Genomic DNA, 22220 nt, shown 5'->3' with positions numbered 1-22220 from the left:
AAATTCAAGCTCCCCAATTGCACAATTTCTGTCTCTTTTAAGGGCTCAAAACACTAAAGATTTCACATGAAGGGGTCATGATCAATTAAGCAATCTAGGGGATATGTGACAGGGGTTTCATGCACTGGTAGTCAGAGAGAAACAGAACAGGGCAGGGAGTTTCACAATGTTCTTCTATACAATGTCTGGAGTCTATGAATAACATCAGTTTCTAAGTTATGAGTTGATTTTTAACTGCTGGGTTTAGGCCAGGCAGGCCCAGGCCTGGTTTTGGGCCTGGCGCTGGGCTGCCTGTCTTTATTTTACTTCCTTGTTTTTTTCCTTAAAACAGGTACTGAGTGTAAAACAATATAAAACAGTGTGAAAGGGTCTTTTTCTTTCCTCAGTAGGAAAAGAAAGAGACACAAGATCTCTTTCTCTTGTGCATGCACCAAGGGAAAATCTCTGTGAAGACATAACCAGGAAGAGAGCCCTTATCAGGAATCCAAGCATGTTCGCACCTTGATGTTAGACTTCCAGCCGCCAGAACCAGGAGAAATAAACACCTGTTGTTTTAGCCATGCACTTTATGATAATTTGTTACTGTAGTATAAGCTGAGACATTCTTTGACCCTCAACAATTGGGTTTATTGATAATTATTCTTCTGGATATCCCTTTGTATTGATAACAGCCTGCTGGATTTTTATCCTCCTATGTCTCAGCCTCCCCAGCTACCTTATTTAAAGATATCACTATAGTTACTCTTACATGTCATTCTGTTTTTCTCCTCAGTATTAATATTCATGTTCATTTTCTCTCTGCCCCACTAGAATGTAAGCTTCATGAAGGAAAGGAATTTATCCGACTGTGCACAACTCTTTTCAGTACCTACAATAGCTCCTTAACCTAGGATACACCAGATAAATATTTGTCGAATGAATGAATTAGCAAATAATTACCTCTATTGAATCTGGTTCAAGTTTTCTCCTACATTTCATGGTAGACATCTAGGTATGGCTAACACTTTCATATATGTCAATTTATAACATAAAGTTTATCATCTAAACTAGTAAGTGATTATCACCATTGATTAGTTGTTCTTTTTGGGAAGTTTATATTAGATTTTAAAGTATACATGTACAAATAAGGAAAGGAAAGGCATACTATATTAGTAATATACTCTCAGCTGCAACTAGTGGAATCCACCAGTTAAGATGGCTTAAACAATTGGTGTTTGTCTTTCTTCTGTAAACAAGGAACTAAGAGGCAGCCTATTCCATGGTTGGCTCAGTGTTTAATGATGATGTCAAAACATTTGGATAAGTCTTTTGCCTTATTGTCACAAAGATTGTGGCATCAACTCCAAATCTCATGTCCTCAAATGGCAGCAGCTTAAGCATGAAAGAGGAGGAGGGTACAGATTTTTGATAGATGAAAATCCTTCCCAGAAGCCCCCAGAAAACTTCACCTCAGATCCTGTTATCTATCATGGGACCACATGCCCACCCTTAGGACAGTTACTGACAAGAGGGCATGAGAGTTCTGTCTGGCTTGATCTGATTTATCCCCTGCAGTAGGACCACCATCTTCCTGGAAATCAAATGATCTCCACTGAATCCTAAATTAAATTAGAATTTATTAGTCAGGAAAAAGGAAGGATACCTTTGGTGGGCAGTTGATAATAACTGCTACATATAATACATTGAATCTTTACTGATTTTTACTCTCCCTATTTTTGCTTCTTTTTACTGAAAACTTTTTTGGGGAACAAATAATAAAAAAGTCTTATGGAATCAGTGAGGTGACCATCATCAGTGTATTGGATAAAGAAAATGTGGTACATACATATCATGGGATACTCTGTAGCCATAAAAATGAAATCATGTCCTTTGTACAACATGGATTCAGCTAGAGGCTATTATCCTAAGAGAATTAATGCAGGAACAGAAAATGAAATACTGCATGTTCTCCCTTGTAAGTAGGAGTTAAACATTGGGTACTCATGGACATGAAGATGGTAACAATAGATACTGGACACTACTAGAGGAAGGAGAGAGGGGGGCAAGGATTAAAAAGTAAAGTTTGGGTACTAGACTCACTACCTGGGTGACAGGTTCAGTCATATCCCAAACCCCAGTGAGACACAATATACCTCTGTAACAAACCTGTACTTATATCCCCTGAATCTAAAATGAAAGTTGAACATATAAAATAAAAAATAATCTGAAGAAATTTTAACCTGAATATCAATAAATAATTTCATCAATTTTTAAGTATTTATTAAGCACTTAATGGACTCAGGGTTATGCTTGATTCTCTTTGCTAGTTCGATAAAGTAAGACATGAAGACTACAAAATAAATAATAGAGAATATAAATATAAATATTCTCTCCCCTTATTCTGGTTGAGAATGGCTTTCTATTTTTTCTGAGACTCTGATTAGTGCTCACTCAATTGTTCAAGCAATTCATTAACTTTGCATGCAAGGAGTTTCTTCCATAGAAAAATACCTGGAAGGGAACTGTTTTCACTGTGTTATGTTTATAATGTGGGATTTGTAAAGGAGCTGGAAGATCCAGATGAGACAGAATGCTTGGAATACTTGTATTGCTTCTGTAACTTCTGTAAAATAGCTGCACATTTACTTAGAGTAACAACAAACAGTGGTGGAGCTCGTGGAGTTGGGACAAACCATGTTGTTGTGACCCAAAGGGATGGCAGGTCTTCCTCACCTTGTGAACAAGCATACACCTCTGTGACCTGGGATTTTGGGGCAAAGTTACTCAAGGGCCTGAGGGTGTGTGTGCATGTGTTAGTGTGTGTGTGTGTGTGTGTGTGTTGCACATAGACCATCTCACTTTGCTTGGCCCATGGCTTGCGTGAGTCATTGCTCAGTGATAACCTGGCTGTCTCTATTGGCTTTAGTGTTGTTTTCTGGAGACACTATTCCTGCTTATTTGCCTTTTCAGGTGCTAAATCTTTAAGTAGTTTCAGAATAGAACAGGGTCTGATTAGGGAAATCACTAGAAATATAAACATAAGTTGAATTCTCACATGACTTCCTGAACTCTTACTTTCCTGGTAGGTCTCACATTCTTCTACTTTTGTGTCTTGTGTAGAATGGTAGAAAGAACTCCAGACCAGGGTCTAGTTCCAGCTGTCCCATGGTTTGAATTAACTTTTGGCCAGAAGTGTTACTATTAGACAGACAAGGTCTAAGGAGCTAAAACATGCTGGTGACCATAAGCAAGCTGCTAAGCCTTTCTGGTTTCCTTAACTGTAGAACAACAGGGTTGAACTGAAGTTCCTTGTCCTAAAATCTACTTTGGGATTCTAGGAAGACCTGGATCTACCTTCTCATCTGTAAATCTTACAATTTAATTGATTTCTAAGTTCAGCACTAACATTACTGTGGTAAGAATAATCACATTGCACCAAGCTGAAATAGACCACTATTGCCTCTGAGGAGACTCAAGTGCATTAATATTTACTTGGCAAGGATGACATTTAGAATGCATTTTGATTAATGTTCCTGAAAATAACACATTCCTTATACCAGTCCAAGTTCTGTGCCTTGCATTTGTTTCGGATGGAGAAAGGCAGGACACTTCATTTTTCAATTTTATCATTGAGAAATAGTTTTTTATTTTTTAAGGCTTTTCAGCAGAATCTCTTTTTATTTAGAAATTCCTTTAGTATTCAGGAAACATCACTGATCTGATGATTATAGGGCATATTTTAGGAATCAAATGGATGTTACTTCAGTTGTACATATTTTTTAAAAAAGGCCTCCTGTGAGGTGAGAACATATCTTTTCAAGGAGAAACTTCACTGTTCAAGAAAGTTCAAATTCCTTGTCATATGGACTCTACAACTTGGCTCATAGAAATGCCAAGTACAACCTAGAGAGTCTTTGGCTAACATTAGATCTGAAATGTTAACTAAATATGAAGTCACAGCAGAGGGAGAAGGAAGATTGGGGTGGGCATTCATTGCTAATATACCTTGGCTAGTGGAAACTGGCCTGAACAATCTGTGCCAGGTGCTAACCACCCACACACATCTCAGTCTGACTGTTCACTGCCTTCCCTTCCCATTCCTTGAAAATCACACACTTTGTGTTTGGGCTCAGGAGTTTTATATTCCACAGAAGAATCAAAGAATGACAGAGCCACAATGTCACAATGAACAAGAATTCAGGGTGTAGAGATATGAATTCCTTTTCACAGTACAATATTCACAGAGTAAATATCTCTATGGCTTACCACTGTGCTGTATTTTTTTAAAGCCCAAGAATAAATTTTTCAACACTATGTTTTCCAAATATATATATATATATGTGTGTGTGTGTATACACACACACACACACACACACACACACACACACACAAAATCCTCCTTTTGCTTTTCAAATAAAACTTTTAAAATGATGGAATTTCAGCATGTATAACCAACCTGCTCTCTGGATAAACTCCATCTTTTTGGTCATCCCCTCACTTCTTCCTCAAATCTTTAACCATCTGCGTAGTTATCACAACACAAATACAGCTTATAAATTCCTGCTGTATTATATTATTGTATTATTTACTTTTCTTATTTGATGTCTGACCACTCACTAACATCTTTCAGCAGTCTTGGAAGCTTTTTACATTTCAGTTATTATTATTTTTTGGTCTCATAACCTTCTAATGAAAGCACATTCCCATTTCTCAAAACTCAGCTCAAGATTCTTCTCTTGGGACATACTTAGCTGATCCTACAAAGCTGATTTAAATGCTTCCCCCTGTGCCCTCTTAGAGTGTTTTTCATAAGGCTCCCTGTATCTCCAAGCAACCACCCAGATATCAAAAATTACATGATTAGCAGTAAGGCACCAAGCACCTATTTCCAAGGAGAGGGTTAGGGTATTCAATGAAAGTTTATTTTCAGATCAGACTCCAGTCAGAAAGTGCCTTTTCCCAAGAAAAAAGTTTATACCCTTTATCTTATCAATGCAGAAAAGGGAAAGATTTTTTTTTTGGCTGAGACTCATCGGCCAAGAGACAGGAAGTCATACGAGAAAAGCAGAGAGCTGCAGCATCGTACAGCAAGTCCTCAGTTGCCAAGTAGAGGTGGTAGCTTACTGTAGGGGAAGATAACTAAAACCAAAGGAGTTGCCTGATAATAATTCAGTACTTAAATATTATACTTTAGGAAAATTCATTAGCAAAGATAGCGATGTTTTGGACCAGTAAGAAGGAAGGGGAGGAAGAAAGCAGGCATCTCTGTGTAGGAGTCAGGGAGGGGTGGCATGGGTCACATAGATGGGAAACAGAACTATTGCCTTACCACACCAGTTAGGGCTAGTTATTAAGCTAATCTGAGAGGGACCAGAGAAAGGTGAAACCCAGTGCAAGGAAATAAAAAAAAAGATACAAAAAGTGAGGGGAGAAATATTCAAGGTAATAGCTAGTTTAAAGTAAAAACAAAACTTTGGGAAACTTTGGACACATTTTTAAAAATGTGAAATACTCTGGACAGTCTCAGCAATGAAATTGAACAAGTAGAAGCAAGAAATTCAGAGCTCAAAGACAAGGTCTTTGAATTAACCCAATAAAACAAAGACAAAGAAAAAATAAGAACAAAGCATACAAGAAGTTGGGAATTATGTTAAATGACCAAACCTAAGAATAATCGGTGTTCCTGAGGAAAAAGAGAATTCTACAAGCTTGGAAAACATATTTGGGGGAATAACTGAAGAAAACTTGCCCGACCTTGCTGGAGACATAGACATCCAAATACAAGAAGCACAAAGAACACCTGGAAAATTCACAGAAAGATCTTCACCTAGGCATGTTGTCATTAGATTATCCGAAGTTCAGACGAAGAAAAGAATCTTAAGGGTTCTGAGACAGAAGCACCAGGTAACCTATAAAGGAAAACCTATAAGATTAATGGATTTCTCAGCAGAAACACTACAAGCTAGAAGGGATTGGGGCTATCTTCAGCCTCCTTAACCAAAACAATTATCACCCAAGAATTTTGTATCCAGCGAGACTAAACATCATATATGAAAGAAAGATATGATCTTTTCCAGACAAAAAAATTGCTGAGAAAATTCTCCATTACAAGTTAAAAGCAAAACAAAAACATAAACACCAAAGTACACAGGCAACAAAGAGTACGATGAATGCAACAGGACCTCACATTTCAATACTAACAATAAATGTACATGTCCTATGTGCTCCACTTAAAAGATACAGCACAGAACAATGGATAAGAACATATCAACCAACTATCTGCTGCCTTCAAGAGACTCTCCTAACACATAAGAACTCATATAAACTTAAAGCATAGGGATGGGGAAAGGTATTTCATGCAAATGGACACCAAAAATGAACAGGGATAGCTATTCTCATATTAGAGAAAACAAACTTTAAAGCAACAGCAGTTAAAAGGGACAAATATATAATGGTAAAAGACTTTGTCCAACAGGAAAATATACTCCTAACATATATGCACCAAAGTCAACAAAGAAACAATAGATTTAAACTACACTTTGGAACAAATGAACTTAACAGATATATACAGAACACTTCATCCAACAACTGCAGAATACACATTCTATTCAACAGCACATGAAACTTTCTCAGGATAGGCCATATGATAGACCATAAAACAAGCCTTAATAAATTTAAGAAAATTGAAATTGTATCAAGCACTCTCTTAGACCACAGTGGAATAAAACTGAAAATCAACTCCAAAAGGAACCTTCAAAACCATGAAAATACATGGAAATTAAATAATCTGCTCCTGAATGAGCATTTCATCAAAAACTGAATCAAGATGAAAATTAAAAAGTTCTTTGAACTGAACGACAATCATGATACAACCAATCCAAACCTCTGAGATACAGCAAAGACAACACTAAGAGGAAAGTTCATAGCCCTAAAGGGCTGCATGAAAAAGACTGAAAGAGCACAAACTGACACTCTAAGGTCACACCTGAAGGAACTAGAGAAAAAAGAGAAAACCAAACCCAAACCCAGCAGAAGAAAGGAAACAACCAAGATCAGAGCAGAACTAAATGAAGTTGAAACAAACAAAAAACCACAAAATATAAACAAAAAGCTGATTCTTTGAAAAGATAAATAAAATTGGTAGACCATTGGCAAGATGAACCAAGAAAAGAAGGAAATCCAAATAACCCCACTAAGAAATGCAACAGAGATATTACAACTGACACCATTGAAATGTAAAAGATCATTCAAGGCTACTATGAGCACCTTTATGCACATAAATTAGAAAACCTAGAGGAAATGGATACATTCCTTGAAAAATACAAACCTCCTAGCTTAAATAAGGAAGAATTAGATGTCCTATACAGACCATAATAAGCAGTGAGATTGAAATAGTAATAAAAATTACCAACAAAATAAGCCCTGGACTGGATGGATTCACAGCAGAATTCTACCAGACATTCAAAGAAGCATTAATACCAATCCTTTTGACACTATTCCAAAAGATAGAGAAAGAAAGAATCCTCTCTAATTCATTATATGAAACAAGCATCACCCTAATACCAAAACCAGGAAAGGACATAGCCGAAAGTGAATACTACAGACCAATATCATTGATGAATACAGATGTTAAAATCCTTAACAGTCTAGTAGCTAACTGAATCCAACAATATATCAAAAAGATAGTGCACCACGATCAAGTGGGTTTCATACCAGAAATGCAGGGATGGTTTAACACAGGCAAGTCAATAGTTGTGATACACCGTGTAAACACAATTAAAAACAAAAATCACATCATTTCAATAGATATAGAAAAAGCTTTCAACAAACTCCAGCATTCCTTTATGATTAAAATTCTCAGCAAAATTGGCATACAAGGGACATTCCTCAGTGTCATAAAAGCCATCTACGACAAATTCACAGCCAATATAATACTGAATGGGGAAAAGTTGAATGTATTCTCTCTGAGAACTGGAAAAAGACCAGGATACCTACTCTCACCACACTTCTTCAACACAGTATTGGAAGTTCTAGCCAGAGCAATCAGACAAGAGAAAGAAAGAAAAGGCATCCAAATCAGTAAAGAGGAAGTCAAATCGTCACTGTTTGCTGCCAATATGATTGTTTACCTTGAATAAGAATTCAGCAAAGTTTTCTGATACAAGATTAATGTACACAAATTGGTAGCTCTTCTATACACCACTAGTGACTGAGTGGAGAATCAAATCAAGAACCCAAACCCTTTTACAATAACTGCAAAAAAATAAAAAATAAAATACGTATTAAAAACCTAACCAAGGAATACAAAGACGTCTACAAGGAAAACTACAAAACACTGCTGAAAGAAATCATAGACAACATAAACAAATGGAAACACATCCCATTCTCATGGATGTGTAGAATCAATATTGTGAAAATGACCATACTGTCAAAAGCAATATACAAATTCAATGCAATCCCCATCAAAATAACACCATCATTCTTCACATAATTATTCTAAAATTCATATGGAACCAACAAAGAGCCTACATAGCCAAAGCAAAACTAAGCAAAAAGAACAAATCTGGAGGCATCACATTACCTGATTTCAAACTATAGTATAAGGTCATAGTCACCAAAACAGCATGGTACTGGTATAGAAATAGGCACATTGACCAATGGAACAGCATAGAGAACCCAGAAATAAACCCAAATACTTACAACCAACTGATCTCCAACAAAGCAAACAAAACATAAATGGGGGAAAAGACACCCTTTTCCACAAGTGGTTCTGGGATAATTGGCTAGGGACATGTAGGAGAATGAAACTGGATCCTCAACTCTCACCTTACAAAAATCAACTCAATATGGATTAAGGACTTAAATCTAAGACCTGAAACTATAAAAATTCTAGAAGATAACAGAAAAACCCTTCTAGACATTGGCTTAGGCAAGGATTTCATGACCAAGATCCCAAAAACTAATGTAATAAAAACAGATAAATAGCTGGGACCTAATTAAACAAAAGAGCTTTTGCACGGTAAAAGGAACAGTCAGTGGAGTAAACAGACAACCCACAGAGTGGGAGAAAACCTTCACAATCTATACATCTGACAAAGGACTAATATCCAGAACCTACAACAAATTCAAACAAATCAGTAAAAAAAAAAAAAAAAAAAAAAAAAAAAATCCCATCAAAAAGTGAGCTAAGGACATGAATAGACAATTCTTAACCAAAGATGTACAAATGGCCAACAAACGTGAAAAATGCTCAACATCACTAATGAACAGGGAAGTGGAAATCAAAACCACAATGGCATACCACCTTACTCCTACAAGAATGGCTGTTACCAAAAAATAAAAAAAATAGTAGATGTTAGTGTAAATGTGGTGAGCAGGGAGTACTTCTACGTTGCTGATGGGAATGTAAACTACTGCAGCCACTATGGAAAACAGTAGGGAGATTCCTTAAAGAACTACAAGTAGAACTACCATTTGATCTACCAATCCCACTACTGAGTATCTACCCAGAGGAAAAGAAGTCATTATTCGAAAAAGACACTTGCACACGTATGTTTACAGCAGCACAATTCACAATTGCAATATATATATAATATATGTCATATATTATATATATCTCTGTCTATATATTATATATAGATTATATATTAATAACTGTGATATATAATAATTATACATGATATAATATATAATATAAAATATATTGATATATAATTATTATAAAATATAAAATATATAATATAAAATATGTTGATATATAATTATATATTATCTATTATAATATTTTGTTAATAAACCCTATTAATTAAAACCTATTAATTTTTGGCTTGTTTTAGCTTACATTTTTTTAAATTAAGGACCCTACAATAAATTGTGTTGCCAGCACAATTATATATATAATATATAATTATATATCAATGTGATATACTTTATATTATATATATAAAATATAGACATATAATATATAATATAACATATATAATGTATAATATATAATATAACATATATAATGTATAATATATAATATAATGTATATATTATATATACACAATGGAATGCAATGCAGCCATAAAAGGGAATGAGTTAATGGCATTTGCAGTGACCTGGATGAGACTGGAGATTATTATTCTATGTGAGGTAGCTCAGAAATGGAAAACCAAACATCGTATGTTCTTACTGATATGTGGCAGCTTATCTATGAGGATGCAAAGGCATAAGAATGATACAGTGGACTTTAGGGACTTAAGGGGAAGAGTGAGAGCAGGGTGAGGGTAAAAGACTACAAATATGTGCAGTGTATACTGCTTGAGTGATGGGTGCATCAAAATCTCATAAATCAGCACTAAAGAACTTACCTATGTAACCAAATACCACCTGTACCCCAATAACTTATGAAAAAATAAAAAAAAATAAATAAATATGTATATGATGAACCCTAGAAGTATAGAATCTTGGCCTTTGAGATAGTGATGGCTTAAATTCCAAAGAGCTGACAAGGGTGCTGATGTTCTCCTGGCGTTTCTGTTGACAGTTTTCTACTTCCTGTGTATATTCTTCCACCAAATATTTTTCTTTTTCCTTTTACAAAGTAAACTACAATTTTGTTGTGAAATTCTCTTAGATGGAAAATTAAGGCTAGGCACTGTGGCTCATGCCTGTAATCACAGCACTTGGGGAAGCCAAGGTGGGTGGGTCACTTGGGGCCAGGAGTTCAAGACCAGTCTGGTGAAAACCCATCTCTACTAAAAATGCAAAAATTAGCCAGGCATGGTTGTGGGTACCTGTAATCGCTTCTACTTGGAAGGCTGAGGCAGGAGAATCACTTTAACCCAGGAAGTGGAGGTTGCAGTGAGCAGAGATCATGCCACTGCACTCCAGCCTGGGCAATACAGTGAGACTCTGTCTCAAAAAAAGAAAAAAAAAGAAAAAGAAAAGAAAAGAAAAGAAAATTTAATGTTTATTTTGTACATTTTATTTTACAGTAATCTTACCACTTGTTTTTTACCATGTATTTCAGTTGTCTCTTAGTGAAAAATGTAAAAACCTATTAATTTTTGGCTTGTTTTAGCTTACATTTTTAAAAATTAAATTAAGGACCCTACAATAAATTGTGTTGCCAGCAGATGTATCACAACCCTTTATGTGAAGAATGTTTTGGTTGCCACTTCAACCTAAGGAAACAACTTTGACCTCAGTCACCTTAAAAATGCTGGTATTAACAGAAGATTACTTTTTCCACACACAAAACCCCTAGGATCTTGAAAGTTCTATTTAACAAAATCTTTATACATGCAAAATTTCACTGAAATAAATACGTTTTCTTCATTTATCATTACCACACAGTATTTATGTTTTCAGTTAATTTTTAGGGGTATAATTTCTAAACTTAGGGCAATCAAATTTCCTGCTTTCTGCCTCAGTGCTTAAACTCTCCTCCAATATAAGGAATACAATTGTGAAGGATAAAATAGTTGAATTTTACAGAAAGCATGAAAGGAAAACATTCGCACACAAGTTAGTCTATTTGCTAATTAGGAAAAGTGTGCTGCTTTCTACCTCTACCACAGATGCATTGGTGAACTGTTGATTAACGAATGGTGTTCAGAAAGATCAGATAGCATACATCCTAAACTTATGTTCCATACAGTTGGAGCTCCCAGAACTACTAAGGTTGGTTAAATCCATAAACAGCATCAAAACCTCTTTAGGTCATTTATTGGGTATTTTATCTAGAAAGCAAATATTGAATTCTGCCCTATATATGTGAATAGTGCTGCAGTGGACATACACGTGCGTCTTTATGATAGAATGATTTATATTCCTTTGGATATATACACAGTAATGGGATTGCTGGATTGAATGGTAGTTCTGTCTTTAGGTCCTTGAGGATTGTCACACTGCTTTCCACAACGGCTGAACTAATTTATACCCCACCGACAGTGTATAAGCATTCCTTTTTCTTTCCAAACTTGTCAGCATCTGTTATTTTTTGACTTTTTGGTAATGGTCATTCTGACTGGTGTGAGATGGTATCTCATTGTGGTTTTGATTTGCATTCCTCTAATGATTAGTGATGTTGAGCTTTTTTTCATGTGCTTATTGGCATCATACATATCCTCTTTTGAAAAATGTCTGTTTATGTCCTTTGCCTACTTTTTAATGTGGTTTTTTTTTTGTAAATTTGTTTAAGGTCCTTATAGATGCTGGATATAAGACCTTTGTCAGATGCATAGTTTGCAGAAGTTTTCTCCCATTTTGTTGGTTGTCTATTCACTCTGTTGATAGTTTATTTTCCTGAGCAGAAGTTCTTTGGTTTAATTAGATCCCATTATAAGTACATTATTTGTTAAACATATCTTTAGTTGTTTTGTATGTCATATGCAACAAATCATAACATCCTGCATCCACAAATTATATGCAGGGTATAAAGAAACCATTAATTAAATGGTATAATCTTTCCATTTATAACTACAAGAAAGAACTAGCAAATCAAATCTTACGTGTAACATCTGTATACATGGAAATGACAGACTGCTTTTGCTGTTTAATATAAAATGGCTGAACTTCAGAAGATTAACGCTGACATCTAAACATGCCAATGTAAACATCAAAAAATATATATTCTAACTTTACAAAAGAAATGATGGGACATAGTCTGGTACCAGGAAAGTGGCAAGGATTACATACAGTATTTTATAAAGCAGCACACAAAAGTATCAAACTTTTCTGAAACTGAAATTAGCTATCTTGAGTCAAGGTAATTTAAAAAAAGTCCGTATTGACTATTTACAACCTCTGACATTTGTGGATATGATAAGAATCTGTTATAGTGCAGCTACATACAGTAAAATTCACACAATTTTGTTTTTTTCACTTGGGTTTAGATTGCAAATTTATTGTCATGAGAAAAGGATGGAAGCAAATTTTAGCATCAACTTTCACCTGACTCCTTGACCAAAGTGGTGTAAATTTTAAAATTAGACTTCTTTGCATCACCAGCTGTTGCCCTAGTCCCATTTGCTTTTTAATATCAGTTGCTATTTTCATGAAAGTCTGTTCTACATTTGCTGTGTTCTCAGCAAATGGGTTTCCAAAAATGGAATTCCAAGAGAATCAGCAAATTCCTTTGTTGTTGTGTAGTCTACTTTCTTTGTGGGCCAATCACATTTGTTTCCTACCAACAATTTGTTGACATTTTCACTGGCATAGTGATCAATTTCCTGCAATGACTATTTAACATTATTGAAGGACTACTGATCTGTCATATCATACACAACTATGATGCCTTGGGCTCCTGTGTAATAACTGGAGGTGATCAAAGTCTTTCCTGGCCTGTTGTGTCCCCTAGTTGAAGCTTGATTATTTTGCCATGTAATATTACATTTCTTATTTTGAAATCCACACTTACTGTGCTGGATGTAGTTTTCTGTATATGTATCACACGTTTCACCTGCAAACCTAAGAAGGAAGCAAGACTTTCTAGCTCCAGAGTTGCCAATCAGAAGTAACTTGAATAATTAACCATATTAGAGATTTCTGCTGGTGATGGCATTGCAGCTGCTACCTGTGCCACGTGACTCTAGGCCATGGGTAACCGAAGGAAAGGATTAAGATAGGCTGTTCTGGGAGAGCAAACATCTTTCCCCACTCTATCCCCTACAATACAATCAACTGGCAGCTGTCGCCACTCAGCTATTGCTTCCACCCAAAAATTCAAAATCTTAACTGACTTTTCAATTCCTTATCGATTTCTTCCTCACTTTAGGAGCAAAATTTGCACTAGATAGATGCATGTTGAAAGAGTTTCATGAAAAAACAATTTTTTTAGTCTCCATTTAGAGCATAAAGAGAGCTTATTCATGTCACAGATCTGAGTCCCTGAGAAATGTGATATTCCACACTTTAGTGGTGAAAATATAGCACTTTTCTATTTTGGTTAGAACTGCCTAAGTGCCTCTTTCTTAAATCTCTTCTCTTTCTCTTCACCCCTATAAGCAGCACTAGCAGTCCCTGGAGAGGGAAAAATTAAGCTGTCAGTGCACCTTACCCCATGCTGTCTTCATGAGACAAGGTTCTGTGTGTGCATGCTCCATTTTATTCTCTGACATTTACATGGCTGTTTCTTGGTGTTACCTGTCTTCGTTTTCTACCAGCCTGTGTGTCCTGGGTAGTAGGGATTAAGCTCCCATCTTAGCTGTCTCTTCACACTTAGCAAATTTCTTGGCTCATGAAAAGTGCTCAGTAAATGTTCGTTGACCAAGTGCTTAGTCTGAAACAAGTAGGATTGGAGCTTGTGATGATTAATTTTGAGTGTTAACTTGATTGGATTGAAGCATGCAAAGTATTGTTCTTGGGTGTATCAGTGAGTGTGTTGCCAAAGGAGATTAACATTTGAGTCAGTGGACTGGGAAAGGCAGATCCACCCTCAATCTGGGTGGGCATCATCTAATCAGCTGCCAGCACAGCTAGAATAAAGGAGACAGAGGAATGTGGAAGGACTAGACTTGCTGAGTCTTCTGGCCTTCATCGTTCTCCCATGCTGGGTGCTTCCTGCCCTCTAACATCAGACTCCAAGTTCTTCAGCTTTTGGACTCTTGGACTTACACCAGTGGTTTGCCAGGGGCTCTCGGTCCTTTGGCCACAGACTGCAGACTGTACTGTTGGCTTCTCTACTTTTGAGGTTTTGGGATTCAGACTGGCTCCCTTGCTCCTCGGCTTGCAGATGGCTTATTGTGGAACTTCACCTTGTTATCTCGTGAGTCAATACTCCTTAATAAACTCCCTTTTCTATATCCATCTATCCTATTAGTCCTGTCCCTCTAGAGAACCCTGACTAATAGAGAGAGTGTTGAAAAATATTAATTGGTGAGTCTTTAGTTATTGATATATATTTCTAACCTGTGGCTCTTCCCTTTCTCTACTTAGCCAGATGTTCTGCATTTATTGTCTTCACTTATTTGGAGATGGGGTAACACAGGGAAATAGGGGAAAAAAAGTCCTGAGTCAATATTTTGCCGTCTGAGTTTCACAAAACCTATACCTGAAGATGGGGAAAGAGGAGAGAGCTTGATGCATAGAAAAAAAACCTCATGAGAAACAGCCAGCTTCTTCCCCACTGCTGAGATTAGAAGGGATTCTCTGGGCTGGTGAGACCAGTGACCAGGTTCCGGGAGGAACAGGCTGTGTAGGAGCAGCACCAGAATCCAGACACCTAGCTGGTCTTGTGAAACGTCCAGTCATGTCTTGTCTACAGAAGACCTGTATTTGTTATACTTCATGTCTGTTCAAGTGAGGCTATCCTTCCACATCAGTCCCAGAGGGTCACTACTGATTATGCAGAGGTATTTGGACCCATTTGTGCCGTAAGATTTGCAGGGATGCTGTCTGAGTCACAAGTCCATTCCAGTGGCCTACAGGGTCCTAAAGGTTCAGCCTTTTCTACTTCTCTGACCTCATTGCCTACAGCTTCCTCCTTGCTCATTATACTGTAGTCACACTGGCTTCTTGCTCTTCCTTGGGAATCCCAGGCACATTGCCTTTGCACTGGCTGTTTCTCATGCATAGAGGGGTTCTTCCCCCAGAAATTCACCTGGCTTTTCTCAAATGTGACTTCTCAAAGAGATCTTCACTGTCCTGCCTGAAATTACAGCCCAGCCCCAACCCATGCCTGACCCCCTCCTACCCTGCTCACCTTGTTCTGTTTCCCATAACACTTTCCATACTCTAACAAATCATTTGCTTTACTCATGTATTAAGTCTGTTGTTTATTGTTTCTCTCCCTCTAATAGATTACAAGCTCCACAGAGGAAGGGATTTCTGCTTTATTCACAAATGTATCCAAACATATGGAGCAGTGTCTCACATACGGTGAATGCTCAAGAAATATTTTGGAATGGATGAATACTTAAGAGAATGTTTATTACTCTTTAATATCTCTGGACTTTCCAAGCCACCTGAGATAGAGTGGAGTCTAGGTTGTGTGCGTGTAAGGCAAAGCCCCCTACCTCCATCTATGCTTGGGTTGGACTGAATAGAGCAAGAATGAGACTTGCCTTCTAACTGGCTCCCTATTAGGCTGGCACAGTGTTGTCTCTGCTATACAAAGAATCCTGAGTTCATTAACAAAAGCTGTAATAGTTTTTAAATGTCCAATACTATTTTTGTAAGGGCATCTATTAGTCTGGTGTTCATAAATGAAAGCAAATTTTCCCCTTCCCGAGTCCGAGTGATCTCATTGTTCAGTTCCCACCTATGAGTGAGAACATGCAGTGTTTGGTTTTCTGTTCTTGTGATAGTTTGCTAAGAATGATGGTTTTTAAACTCACTATTATGAAAGAAGATTTCATTCTTAGCCTAGCTATTCTAAATGGGTGTAACTTTTAAGTGTATCTATAGCATTATTTTCTTCCTGTCCTCTTCTGCCTGTCCATTGTTTTCTGATGAATGGTCACATGTAAGCCTATTGGCTCAGGGAAGCCTGACTTCTAGGCCTCTGGGTGGTTGATTACTGGCTTCAATGCAGAACAGGTCATTGCAGAAAAGGTAGAAAGTCCATTTATATGAAGAGCACTAATACAAATGGTTATTTATTAAATAAGTCTGGAAGCATGACAAGGAAGCTGTGAGACTTATTTTGAAGATGAGGAAGTGGAAATTTAAGGAACCCAGGTTCACACATTAAGTAAGAGGCTGAGGTGAAATTTGAGCCTCGTTCTGTGCAATGTAAACCTTCTGTTTTTACCATCTACCTGGTGGACTGATTGTTGACATTTCTTTAGAACTTTCAACTTTTCCAAACAATTCCCCATCAATAATCTCATTAAGTGCTCAAAAATTGCTTTTGAGGATCCATGAGTTGCATGAGGAAAGACAACCAGAAAATGTTTTCTACTATCTGAAGAGTTGAGTCAATGAGATTGCTCTGCTCAGAGCTGTGGCCCCATGCTTGTGAAAGGCATTTTGTTGGAGAATCTCTCAGGGCATAAGGGTACTGCTCTGTTGTTACCCTGTACTTAGAAAAGGAATGTCTGGCCGTGGGCTTGCCTCTGACATAACCTCAAAACTCTTACTATCCACACCTGCAGAAACCTGAAATATGTAGTTGATCTACAAGATGAGCACATTTTTCTGGGACCAAGTGCCTGTGTCACATTGATCATAAGCATGTCTTTCTGTTTTTGTTTTTTTTTTAATAGTCTTTCTCATTGAGCAGAATTACACTTTGCAAACCTTGAAATCACAAATTAGCCACACATTGCAGTGATTATTGACATTTGCGGAATATTAATTTTTTTGAGAGTGTAATTAACCTTATACTTTCTCCCTAGGAAGTATGTAGTTATAAACATATCAAATCTTCCTATATTTAGAAAGTGTTCTTAGAAAGTTCAGAACCCTGCAGCAAGGGATAGGACAATTGAATTTTAAATGTGTATCCTTTCTCCACTCACTATCTCATGTCCACCCCAAAATATCCTAAAATAAAAATGTTTTACAAAGCAATGGGGTGGCAGGAGTTTCCTTTGTAGAATTTTGCTCACGACCTTTATTCTTTAATTTAAAGTTATTGATTCTACATAATTATTTCCTAGAGAAGTTAGTTTAATTAAAAAAAAACTATCAGCATTCTAAAAGGCTGTTTCTCATCTGGGGCTGAGACTGTATCCTTCTAGTGGTCATCTGCCACATGCAGCTGACACTGTAGTCCACCACAGAGTGGTCTGTGAGCTCCTGGTCACATGGTGTCCAATTACTCCAGAGAGGTTGGCTTCATTCAAGGCAGAAAGTGCTTATCTGTTTACAATTCCATCATATGCATGGCACAAGGTTAATTAACCTTCAGTGGTGTGAAACTTTTAAAAGGTGACTCTCAGTCTTTCTCAAATTGTAAATTTTCTTGCAAGTGACAGATTAAAAAAAAAATTCTAAGAGATGTGTATCTTTACAAAATAAATTGCTTTAAAATAACTTTCATTTTGAAAACCTCTGAGGTTTTCAGAGCATCTGGGTAGGTAATTGGAGAGAACTGATATATCATGAAATATGTTTCAGGCTTTCAGGATCAGTAAGAGCGCTGTTATATGTGGAAGTATAACTGAGGCACCATTATGCAGAACCCCAGTTAAGTTCTACATCTATCCTATTACATGGATGTGTCAATGAATTAGAAATGTGCATTAGGTTTATAAACAGCATTTTCAGTGCTCCAGGGGCCATTAGAAACCATTGACTGTTGAACACTGTGATTGAATAGATTTTTGATTTATCTTGTTTAAAGAAGTGTCAGATAATGTACTAACTCACCCAGAAATGCCATTTTAAAAACAATATCTTCTTTTTTTTTTGAGACGGAGTCTCGCTGTGTCTCCCAGGCTGGAGTGCAGTGGCGTGATCTCGGCTCACTGCAAGCTCCGCCTCCCGGGTTCACGCCATTCTCCCGCCTCAGCCTCCCAAGTAGCTGAGACTACAGGCGCCTGCCACCACGCCCGGCTAGTTTTTTTTGTATTTTTAGTAGAGACGGGGTTTCACCATGTTAGCCAGGATAGTCTCGATCTCCTGACCTCGTGATCCACCCGCCTCGGCCTCCCAAAGTGCTGGGATTACAGGCTTGAGCCACCGCGCCCGGCCTAAAAACAATATCTTCTAAAGTCATGGTCTGAAATGTCCTTTACTGGAGTTTTTTAAAGTGTGATTGATACTTTACTAAACGTATTCTAACTTGAGTCAGAAACCGACATTCTGGGAAGCATTTTTTTTTTTTTTTTCCAATTCTATCCTTTGTTTTATTTTGTTTGTTTGTTTTTTCCCGCTGTGTATTGACCAGAATCTCAAGCTACACAGTTTGGATAGTTGTCTACCAAGCTTCCTATAATGATTATTTACATTTTGAAAATAACAGAAAAGATTTGTGGAGAATGACCACAACTGCGACAAGTACCAGAAGTTTAACATGTTTTACTAACGCATTTGCTTTAGCAGACTTTACATTTATCAATCCCATATCGGAGTTCTGATATTAACTTCCAGTTTATTCCTACTGAAAAAATCAGTGGAAATGCTCAACCAGGTTACCTCTGCCCCAGCCCAGAATGACTTTCTTTGCTGTATTGTCCAGATTTTGCCAACTTTCTTCTTTTACTCCATATCATTCTTGTCATGGGTTTTCAGGCAGAAGTATTGCTTTCATAATTCATGCTCTTTCTACTATTTACTAATTTTAAAAATATAATCTGAAAATGTTTAAAGTTCACATTAGAATAATTCTAATGCATTGCATTGCTAATGAGTGTTATTTTCTCCCATATTCTCCCATGTATAAAATATTTGCTACTAATTCTCTATGAACATAGGAATATCTTTTCTGGCTGCAGGTCCTCTAAATGGGGTCTCTGTATCATGCTAGCTCCTGGCTGCAGCATCTCCATCCTCTGTCCATTTGTGGGCATGGAAAGTGAGTAGTGAGAAAAGAGACTGGGTTTCCCAAGGTATATTTAGCTGTTTATAAAAAGCTTTCATATTAGGAACTTTAGCATTCTACTGATCCCAGATCTATCTTCTGAAATTATGACTAGTCTCAGTTCTCATTGAATCACACACATTACATCTAACCCCTTTTATAGCATTAGAGACTTTTTTAGCTTATTAGCAGTAATTATTTATTTTAATTTAATTTATTTTATATTTTGCCATAAGTTATTGAGATACAGGTGGTATTTGGTTACATGAGTAAGTTCTTTAGTTGTGATGTGAGATTTTGGTGCACCCACCACTTGAGCATTACACACTGCACCACATTTGTAGTCTTTTATCCCTCACCTCCTGCCTACCCTTCCCCCCAAGTCCCCAAAGTCTATTGTATCATTCTTATGCTTTTGCATCCTTATAGCTTAGCTCCCACATATCAGTGAAACATATGATGTTTGGTTTTCCATTCCTGAGTTACATCACTGAGAATAATAGTCTCCAGTCTCATTCAGGTCACTGCAAATGCAGTCAATTCATTCCTTTTTATGGCTCAATAGTATTCCATTTGTATAAATATACCAGTTTCTTTATCCACTCATTGATTTATAGGCATTTGGGTTAGTTCCATGATTTTGCAATTGCGAATTGTGCTGCTATAAACATGCATATGCAAGTATCTTTTTTCATATAATGATCTCTTTTTGTCTGGGTAGATACCCAGTAGTGGGATTGCTTGATCAAATGGTAGTTCTACTTGTAGTTCTTTAAGGAATCTTCACATTGTTTTCCATAAAGATTGTACTAGTTTACATTTCCACCAGCAGCATAGAGGTGTTCCCTCTTCACTGCATCCAAGCCAACATCTACCGTTTTTTCAATTTTTTGATATGGCCATTCTTGAAGGAGTAAGGTGGTATCGCATTGTGGTTTTAATTTCTATTTTCCAGATAATTCATAATGTTCGGCTTTTTTCATATGTTTGTTGGCCATTTGTATATCATCTGTTAAGAATTGTCTATTCCTGTCCTTAGCCCCCTTTTTCATGGGATTGTTTGTTTTTTTCTTACTGTTTGAATTTGTAGTAGATTCTGGATATTAGTCCTTTGTCAGATGAGTAGATTGTGAAGATTTTCTCCCACTCTGTGGGTTGTTTATTTATTCTGCTAACTGATCCCTTTGCTATGCAAAAGCTCTTTTAATTAGATCCCAGTTATTTATCTTTGTTTTTATTGCATTTGCTTTTTGGTTTTTGGTCATGAAATTCTTGCCTAAGCCAATGTCTAGAAGAGTTTTTCTAATGTTATCTTCTAGAATTTTTATAGTTTTAGGTCTTAGATTTAAGTCCTTAATCCATCTTGAGTTGATTTTTGTGTAAGGTAAGAGATGAGGATCCAGTTTCATTCTCCTACATGTGGCTAGCCAATTATCCCAGCACCATTTGTGGAAAAGGGTGTCCTTTCCTCATTTTATGTTTCTGTTTGCTTGGTCAAAGATCAGTCGGCTATAAGTATTTGGGTTTATTTCTGGGTTCTCTATTCTGTTCCATTGATCAGTGTGCCTGTTTCTATACCAGTACCATGCTGTTTTGGTGACTATGTCATTATAGTATACTTTGAAATCAGGTGATGTAATGCCTCCGGATTTTGTACTCTTTTTGCTTAGTCTTACTTTGGCGATGTAGGCTCTTTTTTGGTTTCATATGAATTCTGGAATTGTTTCTTGCTAATTCGGTGAAGAATGATGGTGGCATTTTCATGGGGATTGCACTGAATTTGTATATTGCTTTTGGCAGTATGGTCATTTTCACAATATTTATTCTATGCATCCATGAGATTGGGATGTGTTTCCATTTGTGTCATCTGTGATTTCTTTCACAGTGTTTTGTAGTTTTCCTTGTAGAGATCTTTTCCCTCCTTGGTTAGGCATACTACTAAGTATTTTTTTTTTCTTGCAGCTGTTGTAAAAGGGATAGAGTTCGTGATTTGATTCTCCACTTGATCGCTGTTGGTGTATAGAAGAGCTACTGATTTGTGTACATTAATCTTGTATCCAGAAACTTCTCTGAACTCTTTCATTAGTTCTAGGAGCTTTCTGGAAATCTTTAGGATTTTCAAGGTGAGTGATCATATCATCAACAAACAGGGACAATTTGACTTCCTCTTTAATGATTTGGTTGCCTTTTATTTCTTTCTCTTGTCTGATTGCTCTGGCTAGGACTTCCAGTAGTATGTTGAAGGGGAGTGGTGAGAGTGGGCATCCTTGTCTTGTTTCAGTTCTCAGAAGGAATGCTTTCAACTTTTTCCCATTCAGTATTATGTTGGCTGCGAGTTTTTCATAGATGGCTTTTATTACATTGAGGGATGTCGCTTGAAGGCCAGTTTTGCTGAGAGTTTTAATCTTAAAGGAAAGCTGGATTTTGCTCAATGCTTTTTCTGCATCCATAGAGATTATCACATTATTTTTATTTTTAATTCTGTTTATGTAGTGTATCACTTTTTTTTTACTACTTTTTCTTTTTTATTTTATCATTATTATTATTATACTTTGAGTTCTATGGTACATGCACACAACGTGCAGGTTTGTTACACATGTATACATGTGCCATGTTGGTGTGCTGCACCTGCTAACTTATTTACATTAGGTTTATCTCCTAATGCTATCCCCCTCCCCTCACCCCATGACAGGCCCTGGTGTGTGATATTCCCCACCCTGTGTCCAAGTGTTCCCATTGCTCAATTACCACCTATGAGTGAGAACATGCAGTGTTTGGTTTTCTG

At 36.8% G+C, this 22220-nt stretch overlaps 1 long non-coding RNA gene and 1 pseudogene across 11 annotated transcripts in view; one reads left to right on the top strand and one right to left on the bottom strand.

Moving 5' to 3' along the window:
* The window catches only part of LOC105496129 (uncharacterized), a 563517-nt gene that overhangs the window by 37225 nt on the left and 504072 nt on the right, over nucleotides 1–22220 (top strand). The window lies entirely within an intron of this gene.
* LOC112429341 (ras-related protein Rab-1A-like) lies at nucleotides 12911–15219 on the bottom strand (annotated as a pseudogene).

The sequence above is a fragment of the Macaca nemestrina genome, chromosome 5, assembly GCF_043159975.1.
Source record: "Macaca nemestrina isolate mMacNem1 chromosome 5, mMacNem.hap1, whole genome shotgun sequence".
Lineage (NCBI taxonomy): Eukaryota > Metazoa > Chordata > Mammalia > Primates > Cercopithecidae > Macaca > Macaca nemestrina.
The sequence above is the reverse complement of the archived record's forward strand: the minus strand, read 5'-3'. Positions and strand labels throughout refer to the sequence as shown.